This window comes from Bos indicus x Bos taurus, chromosome 23 (genome assembly GCF_003369695.1).
Source record: "Bos indicus x Bos taurus breed Angus x Brahman F1 hybrid chromosome 23, Bos_hybrid_MaternalHap_v2.0, whole genome shotgun sequence".
Classification (NCBI taxonomy): domain Eukaryota; kingdom Metazoa; phylum Chordata; class Mammalia; order Artiodactyla; family Bovidae; genus Bos; species Bos indicus x Bos taurus.
Genome location: NC_040098.1, coordinates 19,103,967 through 19,128,373, shown reverse-complemented (window position 1 = coordinate 19,128,373; position 24,407 = coordinate 19,103,967). Strand labels below are relative to the sequence as shown.

The 24,407-nt window shown below is 47.6% G+C and overlaps 1 long non-coding RNA gene across 1 annotated transcript; it reads left to right on the top strand.

The window, feature by feature from the left end:
- Window positions 1–2,164: 2,164 nt before the first annotated feature.
- On the top strand, window positions 2,165–3,671 carry LOC113882053. Its single transcript, XR_003508267.1, has 2 exons — window positions 2,165–2,431; window positions 3,478–3,671. It is a non-coding gene; the product is annotated as an uncharacterized LOC113882053 (long non-coding RNA).
- Window positions 3,672–24,407: the final 20,736 nt, after the last annotated feature.

Sequence of the window (24,407 nt, the reverse complement as noted above, 5' to 3'; positions counted from 1 at the left end):
CTTTCATAAAATAGACTTATAAAATTTATATATAATACATATATTTCAGCATATAATTTAATAAAGAAAGGTATGGAAGGATATATCCCAAATGGTTAATAATGGTTTCCTAGGAGACAGGAGCAGGATTAGAGAAGAAAAGTGGATAAAGGGAGATTATGTATTTTATGACTTTATATTTATATATGCATTTATATTATTTTCATCTTTATACTGAATATATGTATGAATAAATTGATCTCCAGGTAATTCTTATTAATTCTTATTATTTGCGGTAGGTATGTTCTACAAAATCAATGCAAACACTGAAATACAGAACACTGAGCCATTGCTTCTAGGGGAAATGTGGGGTCAGGTTTCTGGTCACAATATTTTCATCAACCAATCAATCCATAACCTTGTTTTATGTGTGTTTCTGTATAAAGACACTCTACTTAACATATTTTGTTGATTCATTAACACTGAACTCACAGCCAACAGCTCTGTAACTCAGACCTGAATGAAACTAACCTAACACATTTTTTTTTTCTCCAGAAAGGCACATCACAGCCCTCTTTGACTTAGGAACACTAGGCAGATTTTTCAGCACTATGTTTGGGAGCCATTTTAAACAACAAAATCACCAACCAAAAAAAAAAAAAAAAACGCAAAAATGTTAAATGGACGAGGATCCTTGTTAACAGTATAAAATGTCACCTAATTTGACCTCAGCTGGGGACGTGTCCGTGGGTGACTCAAATCTTTTTGCCCCTCTGCCCATGTCCTCAAATGGCTGCAAAAATACTACGTCTATTAACTTGTGGGTTACAAATAAATTTTAATGAGTAGGCAAATTCACATAATGGAATTGGTGAATAAATAAAATTAGATATGTGTGTATACACACACACACACACACACACACACATATGTATTTCATACTGTTTGTGGGGTTCTCGCGGCAAGAATACTGGAGTGGTTTGCCATTTCCTCCTCCAGTGAACCACATTTTGTCAGAACTCTCCATGCACGGCATGGCTCATAGCTTCATTGACTTACACAAGCCACTTTGCCACAAGACTACAATCCATGAAGGGGATCACATTGGACTCATTGGAAAAGACTCTGATGCTGCAAAAGGATGAGATGATTAGATAGCGTCACTGATTCAATGGACATAAATTTGAGCAAATTCTGGGAGATAGTGGAGGACAGAGGAGCCTGGCGTGCTGCAGTCAATGGGGTGGCAAAGAGTTGACACAACGCAGAGTGACTGAAAAATAACAACATATGTATTGTTTTGAAGTTAAAGAAAAAACATGTTTGCTGTTTGCCTTTGACCACAGATCTGCCCGCAAAGTCTATCTCATGGGCAGCAAGCAGAGGGTCCCTCACCATGCCTTTGATGGGTAGAGATGCTCATTTTCACATAAGAGAGCCCACCTTTCGCCAGGACCCCCATAGAACAGAGACAGCACTAGGCAGAGGTCATGCTAAGGCTCCTCATGGCTGTTGGCCACATTGCAGGGGCGACTTCTTGGACATCCGTGAACAGCTGTGTCCTGGGCACACACGGTCAGGCCAGCCAGAGGTACTAACTTATATGTTTTTATCTATGGTCTAGTGGGGAGCTGATCTCTGGCTCGTCTTCCCACTGGCCCTTTCAGAGTCCCGAGAGTAGACCTGTGTCCTGGTGTTGCCCCCACTCCCACAGAGGTTATGGAAGAGCTGAAGGGGAGTGGGGAGGTCAGAACCCGTCAGCAGGGGCCAGTCCGAGGAGTTAAGGCACTAAAACAGGAAGGAGAGGCACACCCAGGCCCAGGTGAAATGACCTGAAGATTTCGAAGGACTCCTCAGACCATCAGGACACAGGAGGTGAGACCTGGTCCTCAGAGTGAGCTTGGACATCACCCCCACCCCAAGCCGGGGCTCCTACAAAGGGCTGTTGCCACCTTGTGGGGAGCAGAGGTGGGGCTCGGAGTCCTCGGGCTTCTCCAGGCTCCTCTCGGGTACTGTCTCTTTCCCTCGGGCTTCAGCAACCCTACCCCACCCCCAGAGCGCGCCCTGGACCAGGCTCCAGGGGACGGGCCACGTGGCAGGAGGAGACTCCTGTGTGGGCCCCCTCCCTCTCTGCCGAGCCGCCGTTGTCCTGGCATCACAGGCTCCCCCAGATTCCTTCCAGTTTCTACAGTCACTGTTTTGTACCAGACACCACGGGGGCCGGGAAGCTCTAAGAGCTCCCCCAAAGGCCTCAGTCCCGGGCTGGAGCTGCAGAGAGACTATACCCTGAATGGGCCTGAGGCATAAGAGCCTTACTGCTCTCCCTTTTGAGAACTCCCACGGTCGGTGTCTCTTTGTAGGCAGAGAAGGGGAACGCGTGTCCTCTGTGTCTGCCCTCCACGTCCTCAGCAGAGTGCAATCTCTCCATGTGCGGTGGCCGGGGGCAGAGCAGGTAAGACCTGGGAGAGGGTGTGTGTGTGTGTGTGTGCGCACACACGCGAGTGCATGTTATAGTGCCTACTCCCCTCTGAGAAGAGACCAGACCTGGAGGAAGAGGAAAGGTGCAGAGGAGCTGGCCTGCTGGCATCTGGGGAAACAAAAACGCTGGCTTTCTCCCATGAGAATGGAGGCTGTGCCTTGCAGAGCAACCAGTTCCACTTCCAGGGGTGGCCCTCGGGACAGGAAGCCTGCAGCTTTGTGGCCATTATTTCAGCTCGGGGTGAGCCTTGCCTGTGACAACAGTAGCAGAGTGTCCTACTGCAGGGCGGGAACACCCACCTGTGTCTTCCCAGGCCCCCCAGCCAACGCTGGGCCTCACACTCTAAAACACCCCTCCTCCATCCCTTTGTCTGACACCTGTGCTGGTCTGTCCTGGGACTCAGCCAGCAGGCTCCAGCCCGTCCCATCCATAGCATCTCGGGCTCACAGCCAGGCTTCATCACTGTGACTGGCTCTGAGCAATGCCCCCCTGGAACTCTTGGGAAGAGGCGGGTCCTCCCTGTGAGTCTAAGGCCTCTGTGTTTTAGATCCAGGAGGCAGAGCTCCCAGTGTGGTAGTTGGGACAGGGATTGACAACACTGAGAAGTCTGATTTTCATACGTTTCGAAGGGAGTGTTGCTGAGACCAACTGGGTTGGGGTGGGATGGGGAGATGGTACCATGGGACTGGAGTGATCACCATCCCACTGTGGGGAAAACAAGCCTCGGTCAGAGTCATCTCGCAGGTCCCTAGGAAGGCTGGAATTAATCCATGAAATTTTGTACCCTTTGCAAAGGATGATAAGTCAGTATTACTGTGTCCATTTTACAGAACAGAAAACTGAGGTATGAGGTGATTCATCCATGAAGTTCATATACATATATTTTATACTTTAGTGTATCTTATCTATATAACACATTATTTACATCTATTTCACATTTTTATTTTCTGTCTTCTTTCTTTTTTTTTTAACAGAATTTGAAAAGAGTTTATTTGGAATTTTTTTCTTTTTTTCTTTAGGCCACTTTGTGCCGTATGCGGGATCTTAGTTTCCTGACCAAGGATCAAGCTCAAGACCTCTGCAGTGAAAGCATGGAGTCTTAACCACTGGACTGCCAGAGACGTCCCACCATCATCTTCTTGACTCTGACAGCTCTGTGAGACAGAAGGCCCGACCAGACCAGGTCTCTGTTAGAACAAGTTTTCTGCCTCTCTGCTTGGGAATACTGTCCATTGCTTAACTGCTTTCATTATCAACTCACCATTTCCCCTGCCTTCCTTACAGAGTCCAATTAAGCCTCCCCCATCCCTGCCCCACCCTCATGCAGTACCTGAGTCTCTGGGGAATCTGATCCCAGCAGTTAGGGTTAACAAAGACTTAAGTCTCTTTGCTAGCATTGGGCTCGGAACGCCGACTGATTAACCCAAGATGTCAGCCAACTAGCTGCTGTTAGTCCAAGGTGTGGCTTAAATTGATCACAAACTGAAGGAAAAAGGTTTCCTGTCTTTTTCGTCTGGATATGACCAAGGAAGCAAGTGCCAGAGCTGCTGCCGGCAGCCACCTTGCAGCCATGAGGTGAGTCAGCCTAAAGAAAAGAATCACAAGAGGGCAGGGCAGGCAGCATTACAGGAGTTAGTGCCCTGATAAAGCCCTACCTGGAGCCCTGGCTCTGGGCCACCTGTTAGATCCTATAGGAAACTGCATTGTTCCTTGTAACCAAAAGCACCTTAATCGGCAGGTCTGAATAGACCCGCGTTCTCCCACTTCTGCTGTTAGACTTTCCCCTGCCTTCCTCTGGCTCCTGTCAGAGCCAAGTCAGCACACACTGAAAGGGCCAGGGCAGACTAAATGCGTCTTCTGGATACCACAGATGTCTTTGCGGTATCTTAAGACTTTAAGAACTGTGCAGGGAGCTGCGGCCTAGCTCAGCCCTGCTTCCCATTAGGATAAACACATCCTTCAGCAGAGCGACCCATGCCCAGCTCCAGAAATAGCCTGCCCACCAGAGAAAATGCACTTTATTTGACAGGCTCCCACCGCCATATCATTATCATATAATCTCTTTTTATCCACCCCTTTCCCCTGCCTGGAACTCAAATTGCATCTTTAAAATGTCTAAATAGCAGTTTCGTGCTCTTCAGCGATGCTATAGTTGATACTGAGCTGGGAAAATCAGTGTCAAATGCCCAACTTCAGAGAAGTTTGGGTGAAGGGTGGGAGGGAAGTTTTACATCCAATTCGTTTTCTGTGGAGAAATACGGGTTGAAAATACTTGACAATGGACTAAGTTTCAATATCCGAAGGTCCAGGTTTGGACTTCAAACCATCGACGTTAACCCCACAGACCTCCCGAGCACCTATGTGTGCCTTTCCACCATTCCTGGGTCAGTTCAGTTCAGTTCAGTCTCTCAGTCATGTTGACTCTTTGCAACCCCATGAATTGCAGCACGCCAGGCCTCCCTGTCCATCACCAACTCCCGGAGTTCGCTCAGACTCACGTCCATCAAGTCTGTGATGCCATCCAGCCATCTCATCCTCTGTCGTCCCCTTCTCCTCCTGCCCCCAATCCCTCCCAGCATCAGGGTCTTTTCCAATGAGTCAACTCTTCACATGAGGTGGCCAAAGTACTGGAGTTTAGGGACTCCTATTTTTGGCTTCCTTCTTCCAGGGTGGCACAGCCCTACCTGGGTGCCAAGGTCCCAGGGGCTCCAGGGGAAATCAGACAAAACGCAAAAGGGCAGTTCCAAGAACAACCAGTGCTGGCATCTAAAACTGCCGGCTGCTAAGGGACAGTGTCAGAACTGTCCCCGTGGGGCTGCTCTGGGCAGTCACAGCATCAGATTGGAGCAAAGGAAGCTCTCCAGAGGATGAGGGAGTCCGCGTGGGGGTGTGGAGGGCTGAGAACATCTGTGTTGGAGGTGGGCGAACTCCACTGACCCAGGGCTGGCTCTGAGCAATGCTGAGAAGTGGGCAGGAGTCTGTCTCTGAGGCAGCCCACCCCCTCAGGCTGCGAGGTGATGCCCTACCGGGTGCCCCGCCAGGTGGAGCTTTCACACGCCTCTTGTCCTACTGGACACCTACTCCAGATCCTTCCTGGACCTGAGTGACAGACTCCACCAGCTCCCAGTGCTGGGTGGAAGGCCAGGGAGGCAGCCAGGGTCTAGGAGAGAGGCTTCCTAAAAGGGAATTAAGCCTTCCTTCTGCCAAATCCATTTCTAGCAGCAGCAACCTGGAGGACTTGGTGGAAGAGGAGAATGTGGTGCCTCTCCTCCCTTGAGCACACACTCTCTCTCCTACTCTGCACTTCTATGAATTCATAGCATGGAAGTCATTGGCCCAATTTATGGATGAGAACACTAAGGCTGAGAGAGGCCAAGGAACTTTCCCAGGATTGCACTGCCAGAAAAGTGGCCGGGGGATTCAAGTCTGGGTTTACACCTTTGAGGCCTGGATTGTTGTGCTACCTACCCTGCTTGCCTGCTTAGGTGAGGTGAGCTCTGCCTTTCCTTACTGCCTCTTAAACTGACCTGGGGAAGCAAATAACAGCTCCCCTCATTGGAGCCCACCGTATGCTGGATGGGGCAGGGGCTGGTCATTACAGACCGAAAAACCAGCCCTTTTATCCTGCGAATGGCTCCCAATCAATGCTGGGCAGCCCTGGCCATTCTGGGACAAAGGGCAACGGAGCATCTGGAAGTTCTCAGGATTCCGCACCCTCCCAACGTACATGCCTACACGTGCCTGCACACACAGACGCACCCAGATATTCACACACAGAGACACACATGCACGACAATCAGTTTCTCTGGAGCCCAAAATAAATGAACTTATATCATCATGTTTTCTTCCAGATTTCTGGGATATCCAAAAAAAGACCATTGTCCCTACCCTTTGGGTTGAGGAAAATTTCAATCATCTAAATGAAGTTAACAGGCACTTCCCTGGTGGTCCAGTGGTTAAGAATCCACCTTGCAACAGAGGGTGTGGGTTCGATTCCTGGTCAGAGAACTAAGATCCCACATGTCCTGGGGCAACTAAGCCCCACTGTGCAACTATGGAGGCTGTGCCCTGCAACTAGAGAGGCCAAGTGCTGCAATGAAAGCACCTGCATACTTCAGCTAAGGCCTGATGCAGCCAATTAAATAAGTAATATTAAAAAAGAAGTAACAGAGAAGCAGAGCAGATCTGTCTCTCACGAAGAAGTTTCTGGCAGAGGCAGCTCTCCTGGGGGCACACGTGTGCCCCGTGCGGCAGCCACTCCAGCACGTGTTGCAGATGAGGTGTGTCCTGCTCGATCGTGATCCCTCCCTGTACCCGGGTGTGTGTGCCGAAAGATCCAGAAGCACTAGAGCCCCTCGTCCAGTCAGAAGCAGGCAGCAGAAAATCTGTATTTCGTTGAGGATGTTGTAAAACTAATCACACAGAAGACCATGCTCACAGTGCAACTATGTGCCCTCAACTTAGTGCCTGAATGTGGGACGTCTTATAGAGCTGTGAACTCTAAGCCAAGGCTTCTTGAAGAACAGGTCTTCTCTCATTAGAATGATTTCACTTTGGAAGGTGTTTTCCTGGCCTTTTCCAGGAAAAGGAGAAAGGGGAGGGTGATGGACGTGGGGACTTGCAGAGTGAAGGAGAGGGACAGGGAGGCAGACTTGGATCTGTCTTAAAGATGTCTTTGTTTTTAATTATCCATGTCCTGGGCTGCGGCGCAATCAACCTCTCCTCAGAGATTCAACTCAGATCAAATGCTCTGTGCTGCAGCCTGACTCTCCACTTTCCAGACAGCAGCCTTTCCCCATTGGAAGGTAATTTACTTTTTCCCAACCACCCTTCATGCTGCTAAATGATTCTCCATGCTCAGTGAATAAAACAGCCCAGAGGGATTTTATTTTATTTCCCTGAGTGCCCGCCTGTCCTCCTACCTCATCCCAGGGAGCATTTTAGGCTCGACAGTCTGCGCCTCCCTTCCTGAGGCAGCTCCATGTCCATGGCCTGGCCAGGGAAAGGCCCCCAGGGTACACCGGTCTCCCGGCTGCCTCTGGCCCTGCACGACTCTACTTTCAGAAGAGAGGGAGAGAACAGACTGCTTCTAGAAGCTTGCTGAGAAGGAGCTCAGTCCTACACGCTGCCCTTCCAACTCCCCCACCCCCCGCCTCCCCAGGATATCCAGTAGGTGGGCAGGGCACCCCTCCTGGACTTGAAAATGCAGATTTAGCTTGAGTGGGCTGATGCCAGCGCCCCCCTGGCTCTCTACCCGGGTCCAAAATAAATTCACACCTCCTCATTTCTGTCCTATTAATCAGTCGGTCTGGGGAAAAAACAAGCCAGCTGAGCTCGGCCAGTTGGACGGAGTCACAGAATACATGTTTTCAGATATTTTTAAATTAATTTTATTTCCTGCTCATATTTTAAATTTTGCTTCCATTACCAGAGTGCAACTGTGCTGGATCTCTTGCAAGGAAAACTGCAAATTCTATAGTTAGACTTCCCCCACCCACCCCCCTAAGACGCTGCACTGCCCAACCTCCTAGGCTGTGACCCTGTAGGGGGAGGGCAGATCCCAGCCCCTTCCTCCTTCAGAGTCTGACTTTCAGATCTCATCCCCTATCCCTTGTTGGGCCTTGACTCTCACTTTCTGGCCCAATTTGGGTGGTGTCTAGGGAGCCCTGAGAGCACCACCCATTCCCCGGCCTCGGAGGCTGATGTGCCCCCATGTCAACCTTGGGCCCACTGCCCTGCTCTCCCCACCTTGCTCCTTCTCTCTGCAGGCCTTGCCCTTGAATCTGCCTCCTCCTTCTGCTGCTGAGACTCTTTTAAAAACCCGCAAGGATAGAGTCACAGACACAGAGACGGATGCATGAGGGGAAGGGGAGGGTGGGATGTATTGGGAGATTGGCACTGATATTATATATTACCATATATAAAGTAGATAGCTAGTAGGAACCTGCTTCAACACAGGGGCTTCAGCTCTGTGCTCTGTGATGACCTAGGGGGTGGGATGGGCCGGTGGGAGGGAGGTTCAAACAGAGAGGATGTGTGTATACGTATAGCTGGGTCCCTCTGAGGTACAGCAGAAACTAACACCACTTTGTAAAGCAATTACACCCCAATTGAAAAAATATTAAAAAAGAGAAAAAGCCTATACAGACAATGGAAAAATGTTTTGAAAATACGTATTCTTTTAATATATGAATATAAACAATAAGGGAAAGAACAACTACCTTCAAAAGTATCTTTTCTATAAACTAGTCTCTTTCAATTTTTGTGTATAGAAAATGCTTAACATAGTATATAAGCATAGTAAGTCACAATATGTTATGAAGAAATGACTCATATTCTGTCTTTGGGTTTTTAAAAAATCTTGTTGGTTATCTTTTTCAAATCTAGCAGTGTATAAATGTCAGTCATGAACTCCCAATCTATGCCTCCCCACCACTTCTCCCCCCAGTAAGCATAATTCTCTAAGTCTGTGAATCTGTTTCTGTGTTGTAAACAAGTTCATTTACATCACTTTTTTCTGTTCTATTTCCCACATAAGCGATATCATATGATTTTTGTCTTTCTCTGTCTGACTTACTTCACTTAGTATGATAATCAGCAGATCCACCCATGTTACTGCCAGTGGCAGTATTTCATTCTTTTTAATGGCCGAGTAATAGTCCATTGTATAGAGGCATATGTGTATAGATCTTCTTTATCCATTCATCCATCAGTGGACATTTAGGTTGCTTCCATGTCTTGGCTGTTGTAAATAATGCTGCAGTGAACATTGGGATTAAAGACCTAAATGTAAGATCAGAGATGTTAATAAGAAACTTTACAATGCTGTCTACAGACAAAGACAAAAGAAGAGCAAACACTTACTGGAGTTTACTGAGCTCTGGGCATTCTCCTAAGTGTTTTCAGTTCAGTCAGTTCAGTTCAGTCGCTCAGTCGTGTCGACTCTTTGCGACCCCATGAATCACAGCACACCAGGCCTCCCTGTCCATCACCAACTCCCGGTGTTCACTCAAACTCACGTCCATCGAGTAGGTGATGCCATCCATCCATCTCCTCCTCTGGCGCCCTTTCTCTTCCTGCCGCCAATCCCTCCCAGCATCAGAGCTTTACCTGGATTAATTCATTTACCACCCAGAATCCTGTGAGATAGACGCTACTGCCATCCCATGTGAGGGGGGCCAAGGCCCAAAGAGGCTGAAACTTGCTTTCGGTCCTTGAGGTTAACCGGTCAGGATGCAGAAGAGCTGGGCTTTGGACACAGGCAGATCCTAATAACTGCATTCTTCTACCTCTCTACGGAAAAAAATTTCTCTAAAGGGAGAAAGGCAGATTTTAGCATTTTTACTAGTACAGTAATATTCCATTGGTCAATTATTTGATCATCTCAACCATACAGACCTCAATCAAGAACTGAAAATGTAAAAGTAAAGGGGACCTCTGAGAGGCTGAAGAATGTGTCACAGAAGTCAAACCCAAAGTTCCTGAGGAAAGCCCCTCAGGCCTTCCCAAAAGATAGCAAGTCCGATTAATTCTTACTTTACATGCAATTCTAACAGGCCTGGTGGGTGTTTGCCCAGCCACCGCCTATCAGAAAGAAGGTAAAATCAGCCTTAAAGGGAGGCATGTTAAACCATAGCATTGTGCCCTGTCAATTGGCTATGTGCTTAGGCGCTCAGTCACGTCAGACTCTCTGCGACCCCATGGACTGTAGCCCATCAGCCTCCTCTGTCCATGGGGATTCTCCAGACAAGAATACTGGAGTGGGTTGCCATGCCCTCCTCCAACTGGCTATATTTATAGCCAAGATAGATGATATTCCCTGGAGAAGGAAATGGCAAAACTCAAAACAATGAAAAAATAGAAAGATGGGGTATTCCAAAATGCATTTTTCTTTGGATGCCATGGGTGTTTGTTTTTTTTAATTTCTACTTTTTTTAAACTTTGTTTTCTTCTTTAAAGTTATCTGTAATGTGTGTGTAGTCTCTTAATACTGAAATAACTCCCAATAAACTTCAAAAAAGATAAATAGGGAAAGAGGAAGGAAGAAAGTCAAGGGAGGTTGGGGGTAGGAGGACGGGGCGAAGGCCACCCCAATCAGGTGCAAGCCCTGCCACCAGTGATAAACCAGAGGAAGAGAAACTATTTAATTCACATCCAGGAAATTAGCATGCCTGACAGTCTAGGCACCACTTCCTGGAAGGGCAATTGCTCTCCATAAATCAATCGCCTTGAAAATATCAATGATATAATCAATTGGTGATTTATAGAATAATAACTGTTATTAACTAAGCTCTTTCCAGGCAAACCATTTACTTAAAAAAATCACTGGGCCTCAGGTGGGCCTTGAGAGGGAGCTCTGCCTTTCCCCAGTTTACCCTTGAAAACCTGAGGCATGAGAGTTAATGTGCATTAGGGTGAAGGTTTGATTCTGTGCACAATATCCAGCTAAGAAGGTCTAGAAGCAAGAAACCAAAAGTAGATAGATTCTCATTTAAAATATCGAAATTGAATGAGAGCCTTTTATTCATTCAAGGGGGAGTTTCAAGTGTGAGAAACACTTGCCTAGCATACCTTGTAGCTAGGTAGGGAATACCTGGGGACTCCAGATGAAGTTCTCTAGAACTCCTCCAGCCCCCACACCCAGCAGGATCACAGCAGGACTCAGAGGGCTCCACTGTTTCCTGCTGGAAAGGGGTCCTGCCTTCTAGCACCTTGAAGGGGTACATTCCCTTCTGTTTGTGCTAAGTCGCTTGAGTCGTGTCCAACTCTGTGACCCCATGGACTGTGACCCTCCAGGCTCCTCTGTCCATGGGATTCTCCAGGCAAGAATACTGGAGTGGGTTGCCATGCCCTCCTCCAGGGGACCTTCCCAACCCAGGGATCTAACCCACCCCTCTTATGTCATCGTCTGCATTGGTAGGCAGGTTCTTTACCACTAGAGCCACCTGGGAAGCCCAGGCATAACACAGGGCTTCCTGCAAAGGAAGCTTTCAATTCGAGATCTGCTGAAAGGAAAGAAGGGGCAAAAAAGGAGGGAGAAGGGAGGACCGTTCTGTGACCCAGGAGCCTGCCTGCAACTCAGCTACACAACCCCGGTTACTGAAGGGACCTTGGGTAATGATATCCAAGGCCTGCATTAAAACAGAAATGGGATCCCGGAAGGCTGCTTGAGCCATTAAGTCAGCTTTCTAATGAGCGTCATGTTTGGGAGTGGGACACGGAAGAGATCAAATTTAGTGAAAGAAGAACTGAGTGTACCTGGGGAAGGGAGACTTTGAGTCTTTTCCTTAGATTCGTAGTTAATTTAAAATAAAGTCCTTTTCATAGCATCATAATGTTTTAGCTCTGAAAGGTACCTTAGCCATCATCTGGTTTATTTTACACATAAGGGCATTGAGTCCCAGAGAGGGGAATTGACCTACCCAGGGTCACATTGTAAATCTGTGGCCAAGCCCGAAGCAGAAATCATTGTCCTAACTTCTTGCTGCCCCAAACTCATTTTGACAGTGGGAACCTAACACTGTAGTTTCTATTTAAAGCCAGCTTGCTGCTGCTGTGTTCGTCTCCAAATTCTCCATGAAGTGGGTTCCCTGACCACATCCTCCTGCCCTTTCGCTCTGGGATGACTTGAGATACAGATCTTGCCAACGACCACCCTGTAAAACCCAGACCAGAATGGGCCTCCAAAAACCCAGCATGTCAGAATGATCTCTGACCCCAAGAAGTTCCAGCTCTGGGCCACTCGTGGGATGTGGATAAAGAAGAGAGGCAGTCAGGGTAGGAAGAAAACTCTCTCCCAGTAGAGAGAAATGGAAGGTGATTCTCAGCTACTGGGGTTAGTGCCCTTCCCAGGTCCAAGCCATCTAAGGGCATCTGAGACCTTTGATTATGATGGAGAGAGAAAGCTGAGCTCTCTGCTCCTCCGTGGCATTGACCCTGGGGAGAGGAGGGGCTGGTGAGACACTCCCTCCTAACAGAGGTGAAGCCTGAAGACAGAAGGAACTCCAGTGTCCTGTGTGTTTTGTGCAAGAAGATGACCTGTGCTTTCAGTGATGGAGGTGACATTGAGTTAGAAGACTATATGCAAAGAAGCCAACATGAATTGTATCTGGCTTCCTATCAGAGAGAATCTGCCAACTTGTTACACCCAGGTGAAAGCAAGCAACACGTGTGCCCTTGTGTGAACTGTCAGAGCATGTACCTTGGGAAAGCCAACATATCATTTGAGGTCAACCTCTTATTCTTCTTTCACTTTCCAATACAATGTCCCTCCCATCACTGAACACACTTGTTTATTTCATACGCCCCCACGCTGGAAACGATTTCTGTGCTCTGAACTCTCACATAAGTATAGCTACACTTCTCCCCAAAGGGTGAATCGTTTCTACTTCTTATTATGGTTCTGGATGCCCGTGAGCAACTTGGGGAAAGGTTGCCTGCCTGCCCTTTCCCTGACTCCCCTCCCACAGCACCCAGCGTGTGACAACCACACAGAAAATGTTTACTAAATGAACAAAGGTATTTCTAAGGTTGCTGCCTCTCGAGTGGGGGTCTTAGCCTCCATGGATGAGCTGAAGAGGAGCCATAAACCTTTTGAAATCATCTTTAAATTTATGCAGTCCATGTATATATGCTGTTTGGGGAAGAGAGTCCACAGCTTCAATTAGCTTCTCAGAGGGATCCAGTTTCCAAGAATCATAGCTTGCTGTGTTGTTCTTGTTCAGTTGCTCAGTTGTGTCCAGTTCTTTGCAACACCTTGGACTGCAGCATGCCAGCCTTCCCTGTCCTTCATTATCTCCTGGGGTTTGCTCAAACTCGCATCCATTGAGTTGATGTTGCATCCAACCATCTGATCCTCTGTCACCCCCTTCTCCTGCCTTCAGTCTTTCCCAGCATCAGGGTCTTTGCAGTGAGTCAACTCTTCACATCAAGTGGCCCAAGTATTGGAGCTTCAGCTTCAGCATCAGTCCTTTCAATGAATACTCAGAGTTGATTTCCTTTAAGATTGACTGGTTTGATCTCCTTGCTGTTCAAGGGACTCTCCAGAGTGTTTGCTAGCACCACAGATGCCATGAGGACAGATCAAAAGACATGGTGTTTATTAGACAGTCTGGACTCCCACCTGGGGAGTGTCTCGTGTTGAGCTCCTGGAAGTCAGCAGACATGTCTTAGTTCCACACATTCTCCCTCTCTCCACACCTCACTCACAAGTAACAACATTAATAACCATTTTTCAAGGGTCTTTTGGGTGCCAGGCTCTGCTCTAGTGTTTGCTCCATTACAAATGAAGAAACCAAAGCTCAAAAAGGAGCAGTCACTGGGGCTTTGGGTTGGTAATGGCAAGGCTGCTTTCTGAACCCAGACCTGACTCCTCTGAGGTGGGTCAGAGGATACATGCAAATAGGACTCCAAGTAGTGCTCCTGTGATGGCAAGGGTACCTCAGAATGTGGCCTTATTTGGAAACAGGCTTGCTATGAACAGGATCAGTTGAGATGGGCTAAGATGAACCTAATCGAATACGACTAGTGTCTTTACGAAAAGGGGGAAATGTGGACACGGACAAGGAGGACACCACGTGAAGATTAAGGCAGCACCCTGCAAGCCAAGAAACGCGGGTGATCACCAGAAAACCACCAGCAGCGAGGGGAAACAGGAGACAGATGGTCCCTCCCAGCCTCAGAAGGAGCCCACCCTGCAGACATCTTGGTCCACTCCAGCCTCAGGACTGGGAGACAATACATTTCTGTTGTTAAAGCACCCCCCACCACCCACTTTGTGGTGCTTTGTGATGGCAACCGTAGGAAACGCATATCCTCTCTGTCTTCAAAAGCAGAGTGAAGAAGTCTACCCTGGTGGTCCAGAGGCTAACACTCCACGCTCCGAATGCAGGGGGCCCAGGTTCAGTCCCTGGTCAGGGAACTGGATCCCACATGCTGCAACTCAACTAGGAGTTCCCATGCAGCAACTACATATCCCGCTGCAACAAAGACCCAAGAATACACACGTGCTGCAACTAAGACCTGGGGCAGCCAAATAAATACGTAAAAGCTGATTAAAGGTGTGAAAAGGACGTGTGAACTGAACCCTAGACCTGCCCATGTGCCAAATTCTAACCTATAAGTCCCTTACCTCCCACCGAATGGAGACAAACAGGTCAGTCAGTACTGGCATGGCAGGACTGAGGGAAGGCATTTTTTGAATGGATTGCATTTTGGCTTGGTTTTCATCAAACTTGTGTTAGATTGTGTAAACTTCTTCATTCAAACCACTGTTCTCCAGAGCTTGGCATTGCTTGTGTACTTGTTTACTTTCGATGATTTAACTAATCAAATCAGAAAACCAAGGTTCTGGAAATCTGATTGAAACACACCTTCTCCAAGTGTCTAGTTTTACAACAGGACAACCCTCCAGCCTTAACTGGGACCTCGATGGGCTGGACCCTGGGCAAGCTTCACTGAGGGGAAAGAAAGCGGCCTAAGGACAGCTCCCGCCCACAGGGCTCTGCCGCCTAGCCAAGGAGTTAAGACTGAGTGACACACTCAGCAATACACACTACAAGCGTGACTGTGTGTGACACACACTACAAGGTCTGAGTCATGAAAAACTGGCAAGAATTCCAGAGAAGTCACAGCAGTGGCCAAATGAAAGATGCAACAGCCAGGGGACCAGTTTGGAAAAGGGAGCACGAAGTTTAGGCACGTCAAAAAGATGAGGACAGATAAAATGTTCAATAGCTTGAAATTCAACCTTTGCCCAACACAAGGGGAACTTGAAACTCAAGTTTCCAGATCACAGCTAAATTTAGAGCCAGAGTTTTAAGTGGGTTTGAAATCTGGCCAAATTGCCTATCTTTCAGGTTCTCTTGATATATTTGAAGCCACAAATGTGGTATTTCTAAACAGAGGAACTTAAAGGGAGTCAGCTGGGGTGGGTCCCTTAATTATCATTAGTGTCTCCAAGCCCTAAAGGAACAAGTCATTGTAGGGGAAAGACCAGGCCTATTGTGCTTCAGATGGGTTATCCATCTTATAGTCACTCCCTTGGATTGGGGGTTGTGCATGCCTGCCTACATGCTCAGTCACTTCAGTCATGTCCAGCTCTTTCCAACCCTGTGGACTGTACCTGACAGGCTCCTCTGTCCATGAGATTTCCCAGGAGTAATCCCAAGAACACTGGAGTGGGTTACCGTTCCCTCCTCCCAGGGATCTTCCCGACCCAGAGATCAAACCTGCATCTCTTGCATTGCAGGCAGATTCTTTACCTCTGAGTCACTCGGGAAGCCAGGTTGGAGGTTACCAAGTACTTACTATGTGCCTAACAGGGCTTAACAGCCATCAGCTGAGAAGCTTTGCTCTCTCACAAGCTTCCCAATCACCCCAACAGGTAAGCCACAAATCACTCAAGAGGACCCAATGACTTCGTTCAAACCTCCCTTCCAGAAAACTGTGAGGTGGTATTGATATCAGAAGGGCTGATGGGCACATCTTGCAAAGAGGAAAGACCTAGGCCACAGAGCAAAGAATCCCGGACAAGAGAACACCTGTATTTTTCTAATCAGCTGTTGGCTGCGAGGGCAGAGGTGGGCTTCCACGACCCCCACCCCTGAGGAGTAGGAGTCCCAACTTTGCAACAGGAGGGCCTCTTTTTAACATAGAAGTTGTTGATAGTGGTCATGTTTTTCCCATCTGTGGTAGAGAAAATTCCTCCCAATGAAAAATTACTGAAAATTCAGTGACATTTTCAACTGATTTGTGTCTGGCTCCTTCCGAAGGACCCACATCTGTCATGTACTCTGTGCAATGTCAATATTGCTCTAAGTCTAGATCAAGACATTGGCTTGCCTACTCTATGGACTTACTGAGTGAACTCACTGGCACATCTTTGTAGCTTTTGTCAATTTGAAGTCTGGTTGAAAGAATGAAAGTCTCTACCCTAAATCTGGCCACACATCCAGCTTGTTTCAGGATTTAAATGTTGGTGCCACGGTGTTCAAAACAAGAGAATCACTTTACAATGGGAAGCCCAGCAGAAGCTCAGAAATGCTCAACTGGTACAGAATGGGTGAACTATCTCATTACAGAAAATTTTAAAAAGTCATTATTTCATTTCCGAAAGCCAGAAAAGAAATTGTTTCTATCAGGCACAAGTGAAGAGCTTAACAATTAAATTGTAGAATTAAAAAAAAAATTTTTTTTAAACAACTTGGGACTTCCCTGGTGGTCTGTGGTTCCAATGTAGGGGGTACAGGTTCTATCCCTTGGTCATGGAACTAAGATCCCACATGCCAGAAGAGCTGAAAAAACAAAGAAACAAAAAACCCACCAAAACTCTTACTCATGTTTGTCAGTTGGGAAGCAGCAGAAGTTAAACATTCAGATTTGGGGATAGACCTTAGTTTGAATACCAGCTCTGCATCTTATTAGCACTCTGACCTTGACAAGTTCCTTAAATTCTCTGGGCTTTGTTGTTATTGTTTAGTCACTCAGTTGTGTCTTCCTCTTTGCAACTCCATGGACTGCAGCACGCCAGGCTTCCCTGTCTTTCACTATCTCCTGGAGTTTGCTCAGACTCATGTCCATTGAGTCAATGATGCATCCAACTATCTCTGAGCTTTGGTTCTCTCCAACTGAGATGTATTTATTCTATATCTGTGCATAAGGAATGGCCACAAAGAGTGGCCTCAAACAGACATCCTTATCTCACAGTCTCTGTAGATCAGGATCCAGGCAGGGTCCTCTGCTCAGGGAGTCTCAAGACTGACATGAAGGCGTTGGCCAGTCTGAGTTCTGCTCTGCAGGTTCTGAGGAAGAATGTTCTTCCAAGCTCATTCAGGTGTTGGCAGACCCAGCTCCCAGCAGCTATGTGCTGAGGTCCCTGTATTCTTGCTGGCTCTCGGGCCTGACTGCTCTTGGCTCCTAAAAGTTGCCATCAGCTTCTTGCCAATGTTGCCTTCCCCACTGTCCCTTCTCAACATGACAGCTCACTGCTTCAAGGCCAGCAAGAGAGACTCTCTCCCTGTCAAAGTCTTATAAAACCTGGTCATGGGATCAGCAAGCCCATCCCTTTTGCCTTATTATGTAACCTAATCACAGGACTAACATTCTGTCCTGTTCACAGTTCTGCCCACAGTTAAGAGGGAGGGACTTCCCTGGTGGGCCAGTGGCTAAGACTCTGCACCCCCAGTGCTGGGGACCTAGGTTCGATCCCTGATCAGGGAACAAGATTCCACATTCAACAGTGAATATCCCTCATGCAACCAAGACCCAGCACAGCCAAATAAATAAAAGAAGAGGGATGTAGGATGTGTGTACAAGGAGGCAGATCTCTGGGGCCATCTTAGAAGTCTACCTACCAAAGTGGTGTGGGATTAAATAAGACTCTTCATGTCAAGTGTTCATCTCTGCACCTGGCATGCAGAAAGCTTCTACAAGTGGTTGCCATGGTCACCACCATCAATCTGTGCAGCAGGCAAAATAATGACCCCCGCCCCCAAAGACATCCTTGGGACCTGTGACCATGTTGTGCTACATGGTAGAAAGAAGTGAAGGTTGCAGACAGAATCAAGGTTGCTAATCAGCTGACCTTAAAATGGGAAGATTATCCTGGATTAGCTCCTTATGTGATCACAAGGATCCTTCAAGGTGGAAGAGAGAGGCAGAAGAGTCAGAACCAGAGAAATGGCAGCATGAAAAGACCTGGCCCAATGTCGCTGGCTTTAAAGGTGGAAGAAGAGGGTCACGAGCCAAGGAATGCGGGTGGCAAGATATGTGGCCAAAACTGGAAGGAGCAAGGAATAGATTTTCCCCTGGAGCCTCCAGGATGCAATCTTGCTGTCTGTCACCTTCATCTTAGCCCAACAAGATCTATGTCATACTTCAAACCTCCAGACCTGTAGAAGCATAAATTTGTTTTGTCACATTTTCTAGTAATTTGTCACAGCATCCATAGAAAACTAATACTGCACTATGTTTTTACTGGGGCTAAAGGAAAGATTAAAATGATAGCTTTTATATTTAAAATGGATAAGGACCTACTGCATAGCGTAGGGAACTCTGCTCAATATTATGTGGCAGCCTGGATGGGAAGGGAGTTTGAGGGATAATGGATACATGTATTTGTATGGCTGAGTCCCTTCACCGCCCTCCTGAAACTATCAAAACTCTGTTAAATAGCTATAATCCAATACAAAATAAAAAGTTTTTTTAAATTGATAGCCTTTAGGGTACATGTTGACTCATTGACAATTTATAAAAGCTGGTTGGGAAACTGAAGTGGAGAATCTGAAGTGAGGTAGGTGGCAGTCTCCTGGATCCTCCCTGCTTGGCTTGCATTTATGTTGTGTGAGGCATATGGAATGTGAAGACAAGCAGAGTGCTTTCAAAGGAGACTAATGTGTCCTAAGATAACAGTGGAGAAACTAGGGCTGAAAAGACAGCGGTGTTGTGGGGATTGGGGTTGTTGGGAAATACTTGATGGACTGTCTTTTGGAAGAGAACTTAGAAACGTGTACATTCCCAAGGGGAGATCTACTGGATGGAGGCTATCAAAACTCATCACTCAGCTCCGTCTGAGTAATTGTTTCCTGGAAGTCAATGATCAGTGATAACAGAGACCAAAACTAACAGTGGCTGAAACAAGAGAGAAGTGTCTGTCTGTTATGGTGAATGTGAGTGGAGGCGAGTGGTCCAGGACTGGTTTGAAGGCTCCATGACATCATGGATCCAGGTTTCCTGATGCACTGCCTCCCCATGGTTGAGGCGCTCGGCCCCATGGTCCAAGATGGAGAAGCAAATCCACATTAACAGCTGCAGGAAGGGCGAAGGGCACAACCTTTCAGTTCACATCCTAGAAACTGAACATATCGCCTTCACTCTCATCCCAGAGTCAACAACATAGTCTTAAGCCCTCTTCTGGCTACAATAGAAACTGGGAAATTCATCCCTATTCTGGGTGGCCATGCAACCTGCTGAGAAATTGGAGGTTTTATGATCGTGGGAGAGGAGAGAAGAGGGAACCAACTGGCTCTGCCTAAGGATGACAGGGTGATTTTGGAGGCAGAGATTATTTATCCTCCCTGTGCTGGCCCCTCACTGGTTTGGCATTCCAGTAGCATCCTAATTCCTTTTTGGGAAATGAACTTTTCTCCCATGGAACTATGCAAAGGGACCATTAACAGAGGTGCTTCCCTGCCATAGCCAAGAGCTCCATCAATCACTCTACCTCCAGCCTCAGGGAGAGAGTGATTCCTGGTACCCCCCCCCCACCCGCCCTGAACTGCCTAGTACCTGCCCTCTTTCACACTAGTTCTCAAACCTTTCCTAGTCTGTCTAAAAATATCTTTTCTGCTTTGATCAGTTAGAGGGGGTTTCTGTTACTTGCCACCTTTCTGTTACTTGTATCCTCACAGATACACTTGTTTTGAATCTTCTAGCAGAAGGTTGCAACATCTTGGCAGAACTGAAAGCAATCCTGTGGGTGGTACACTTTTTCCTATTTCATCTGAGAGTCAGAAAGCAAAATACCCACTAAATAAAATGATTTATGCAAGGATTTATATTGCCACCAATAAGACACTCGGAGATAAGCAATCCAGAATTGGCTCAAGATGCATTAGTGCCATTAAAATGAACTTTTTCTGAAAAAATCAGACCATAAATACTTAGGCTTTGCCAGTCACACAGACTCTGGCACATTACTCCATCCTGCATTGTAATGTGAAAACAGCCACAGATAATGCATAAAGGAATGGGCATGGCTGTGTTTTAATAAAGCTTTATTAACAAAAACAGATGGCAGGCCAGGTTTGACATATGGTTCCTACTTGTCCAACTCTGCTGTTAAGGGCTCAAATCCTTCTCTCTCCTCCTGCTCTGCTTTAGCATGTGGCTTTTGTCATCATGCTTGTCACATCATTGTCACAGGTGGCTACTCCACCTGTGGCTACTCCATGATCTCCTTTTAGAGAATCTTGCTAGATCCCACTGACTTCCACCTACATGTCACATGACCACCTGGAAGAGTCAATAAAAAAATTGAAACATAGTGGTCTTTAGAGGAATACTTTGCCACCCTGAATAAACCAGGGTCCATTATGGAAGGAAGAAAGAGAGGGATGGAGAGTGAGGACTGGGAAGGAGAGAAGGGGAAATGGGAGAAAGGGTGGATAAAGAGCAGGCAATGAGCAGTGTTTACCACACATCCTGCTCACTCGGGTGTCTCCACAGTGCTGGGCACACAGCGAGAAAGAGGAGGAGGATGGTGGTGCCGGGCTAACCCATTTCCATTCCTTTGTTTGTTTAGCCCTCAAACCAACCCTGCAGCATAGGTGTCGTTATCCTTCCAGGTCTACATGCTGTGGACCTGGAAGCTAAGAGTCCTGTCCAAGGTCACAGTCAGGAGGTAGCACAGCCAGGTGTAGCTTTGCCTACACGGTGCTCAAAGCCACCAGGACGTGTTTATGGAAAGACCCAGGCTGAACCAGACGACCTTGACGTTGACGGCCCCTCCACCCTGATAGGCTGTGATAGCTACCGTTGCTTAAGCAAACTGAAATGGAGCCTCTCTGTGGTTTCGACCTCATGCCCAGGACCAGGCTCCAACTACTGTCCTTTCCAATTTCTCTCTCCCCAGTTATCCTGAGCATATTTTCTGAAACATAAATCAGGACACATTCATCTGGCCCTGGCCTGACATGTGGCCTCCCAACACAGCAGACTGTTTGAAATTGAGACTTCTTGGAAATTCTGGGATGAAGACTGGCTGCCCCAGGATCCCTCTGAATCGAGGATGAAGGCTTGGCCCAACCAAGACGCAAGGACCGGAGCCACCACCTGTGACTCTCGTGTTCTTTAGGAAAGAGGGAGGAAGAACGTGGACATTTTGGAAATAATCAAACTTGTACGTTTTCCACCTCAGAGCAGAGATCAGGTGATCAGAAATCGGCTGGAAATTTTGGGTCTTTGGGTTATGAGGTTCTGCATCACGGAGGCAAAGACTCAGAACCGGAAGGTAAGAGCCTCATAACCATCACGTGGATTCTCCCTAGAGAGCCAGGAAGGAACCCACAGAAGTGAGTTCAAAGAGAAGCTAGGGGGACTTCCCTGGTGGTCCGATGGCTAAGACTCTGAGCTCCCAATGCAGGGGGCCTGGGTTGGATCCCTGATCAGAGAACTAGATCCCATGTGCTGCAACTAAAGATTCTGCGTGATGCAGCAAAGATTGAAAATCCCATGTGCTACACCTAAGACCTGGCACAGCCAAATAAATAAATAAATATACACTAAAAAAAGAAGAAAAGAAAAAAAACAGGAGCTAGCAAGGATGGCCTGACTGGTTAGGCCTCACTCAACTTAAGAACCTTTAGATCAGGAATGAGGAGGGAGCCGTGACCTCTTGCATTTTCCGCCAACCTCCTCCCCCTTAGAGACAACCTACTACTCCATCTTCTGCCTCCATGTGTCTCCGAGCACCCCCATGCTGCCCCCAGGTAGCCCAGCCCCCTCCTAGAAGATACCTGGATCTAACAACCCCTCCCAAGAGCTGCTTCTTCACCAGAGGTACCTTCACACCCTCACCTCTAGTGACACAGCATCACTAGAGACTGGGTGACATCTCACTGTAGCCCAGAGGAAAGGCTGGAAATTCAGGCCTCGAAAACCCCCATCGCCACTCTCGGGCCCACTAGTCTCCCTAACCCACTCTGATTGCAGACCCAGGGATAAATGGGAAGACTGTGTAAGCAGGGCAGGTACATGAGGTACTATTGGGAAGCTGGTACAGGGACCAGCAGGGTCACCACAGCCTTCTGGGCTTGGACTGAGCAAAGAGAGGACAGGCTGGGCCATGTCTCTCCCCAAGGTCTTCTCTGACCACACGCCAGCCTCGTAACACTTGCAGATTCCCCAAAGGGCAGTGATGCCCCTGAGTTTCTGCTCACACTGCTCTCTGACATAGAACATCATTTGCCACCACCCCTCACCAGAAAACATGACCATTGAGGAAAAGAAAGTCATATTGCATGACCCAAAAAGTGCTGTTTTTCATCTGTAAATTGAGAGAGAGGATGTTCACCTTCACGAGTTGTCAGGAGGATTTGATGAGAAGATGTATTGAGAGTGCCTATAACCACACCAGCCACAGCAGAGCCAAGGAGTGGGAACATGGAGAAGTCGAAGAGTCCTGGGTCTCTGGACCATCTCCCCCGGAGGGGAGAAGACGGGCTCCACGGCAAATCGTGTCCGTGTCCCAGGTCGTACAGTTCTTTTCTAGCCTTGATGTAAACTCTGCCTTTGGACAGAAGCGAAGCATGGGTTCTGGAGCCTGCCCGCTTGAGTTCAAATGGCAGGATTTCCTTCCTTTATATGGCTGAGTAGTACTCTTGCCTGGAAAATCCCATGGACAGAGGAGCCTGGTAATGCTGTAGTCCATGGGGTCGCTAAGAGTCCGACACGACTGAGCGACTTCACTTTGACTTTTCCCTTTCATGCATTGGAGAAGGCAATGGCAACCCACTCCAGTGTTCTTGCCTGGAGAATCCCATAGACAGAGGAGCCTGGTGGGCTGCAGTTCATGGGGTTGCCAAGAGTCGGCACGACTGAGCGACTTCACTTTGACTTTTCACTTTCGTGCATTGGAGAAAGCAATGGCAACCCACTCCAGTGTTCTTGCCTGGAGAATCCCAGGGACAGGGGAGCCTGGTGGGCTGCCGTCTATGGGGTCGCACAGAGTCGGACACGACTGAAGCGACTTAGCAGCAGCAGCAGCAGCAGTATTCCATTGTCAGGCTTCCCAGGCAGTGTAGTGGTAAAGAATTCACCAGCCAGTGCAGGAGATGAAAGAGACGTGGGTTCAGTCCCTGGATCAAGAAGCTCGCCAGGAGTAGGAAATAGCAACTTACTCCAGTATTCTTGTCTGGAAAGTTCCGTGGACAGGGGAGCCTGGCAGGCTACAGTCCATGGGATCACAAAGAGTCAGAAACAACTGACCATCTGAGCATGAAGTATTCCATTGTAGATAGACCAATAGATAGATAGATGATAGATGGATAGACTAGTAGATAGATAGAGATAGATAGAAATCACATCAGCCAATGATATGACCAATAGTGTGTTAATATTCATAATATATAAACAGCTAATATAACTCAATATAAATTTAAAAGGAACAGGAATCACCTTAATGTCTCCCCAGCCATAGTTGAGAACCACTGGGTCAGACCATGAAGGTCTTTCAAGGGCTCATGTTAGGGGTTAAATATGGCGCTATTCAATCCACCTTTAATGGAAAACTGCTCTGTTGCATGAACTTGTGTCATGATGTGTGAAGATGCACAGGGCAGGCTCCCAGGTGAGAGTGAACAGCTGGAACAAGACGATGCCCTCTCAGCATTTCTCAAACCCAAGACCCAGGGCACCGTGATGCACAGCTGTAGGGGGCACCCTTCACACCACATATGCTAGACATGTCTCCAGAGGGTGCTACCAACCTGGAATACATGCTTAGGAAGCCCTGCAGCCATGCCACCTGGAGGTCCTGCGGGAATCTGAGTAGCTAATGAAGGCAGAATGCCGGTACCCTCTCTGGACACACATGGATTCCCAATAAGCCACTCCCCACTCACAGTCCAGCTTTATCTCACTTCACTCATTCCAGGAACATGAGCTCACTACATTGTGAGCTCCCAGCAGCATATTCATACTACAGATGAACATACAGTGTATGGTCCAAGCCAGGGAGCCCCTGATGTTAAAAGGAGGAGCTAATAAGAATGACATCAGGACTCTCCTGGTGGTCCAGTGGTTAAAAATTCACCTGCCAATGCAGGAGACGTGGGTTCGATCCCTGGTCAGGGAAAATTCCACATGCCCACATGGCTTGGGGCAACTAAGCCCATACACCACAACCACTGAAATCCACGCTCTAGAGTCCATGCTCCACAAGAGAAGCCAC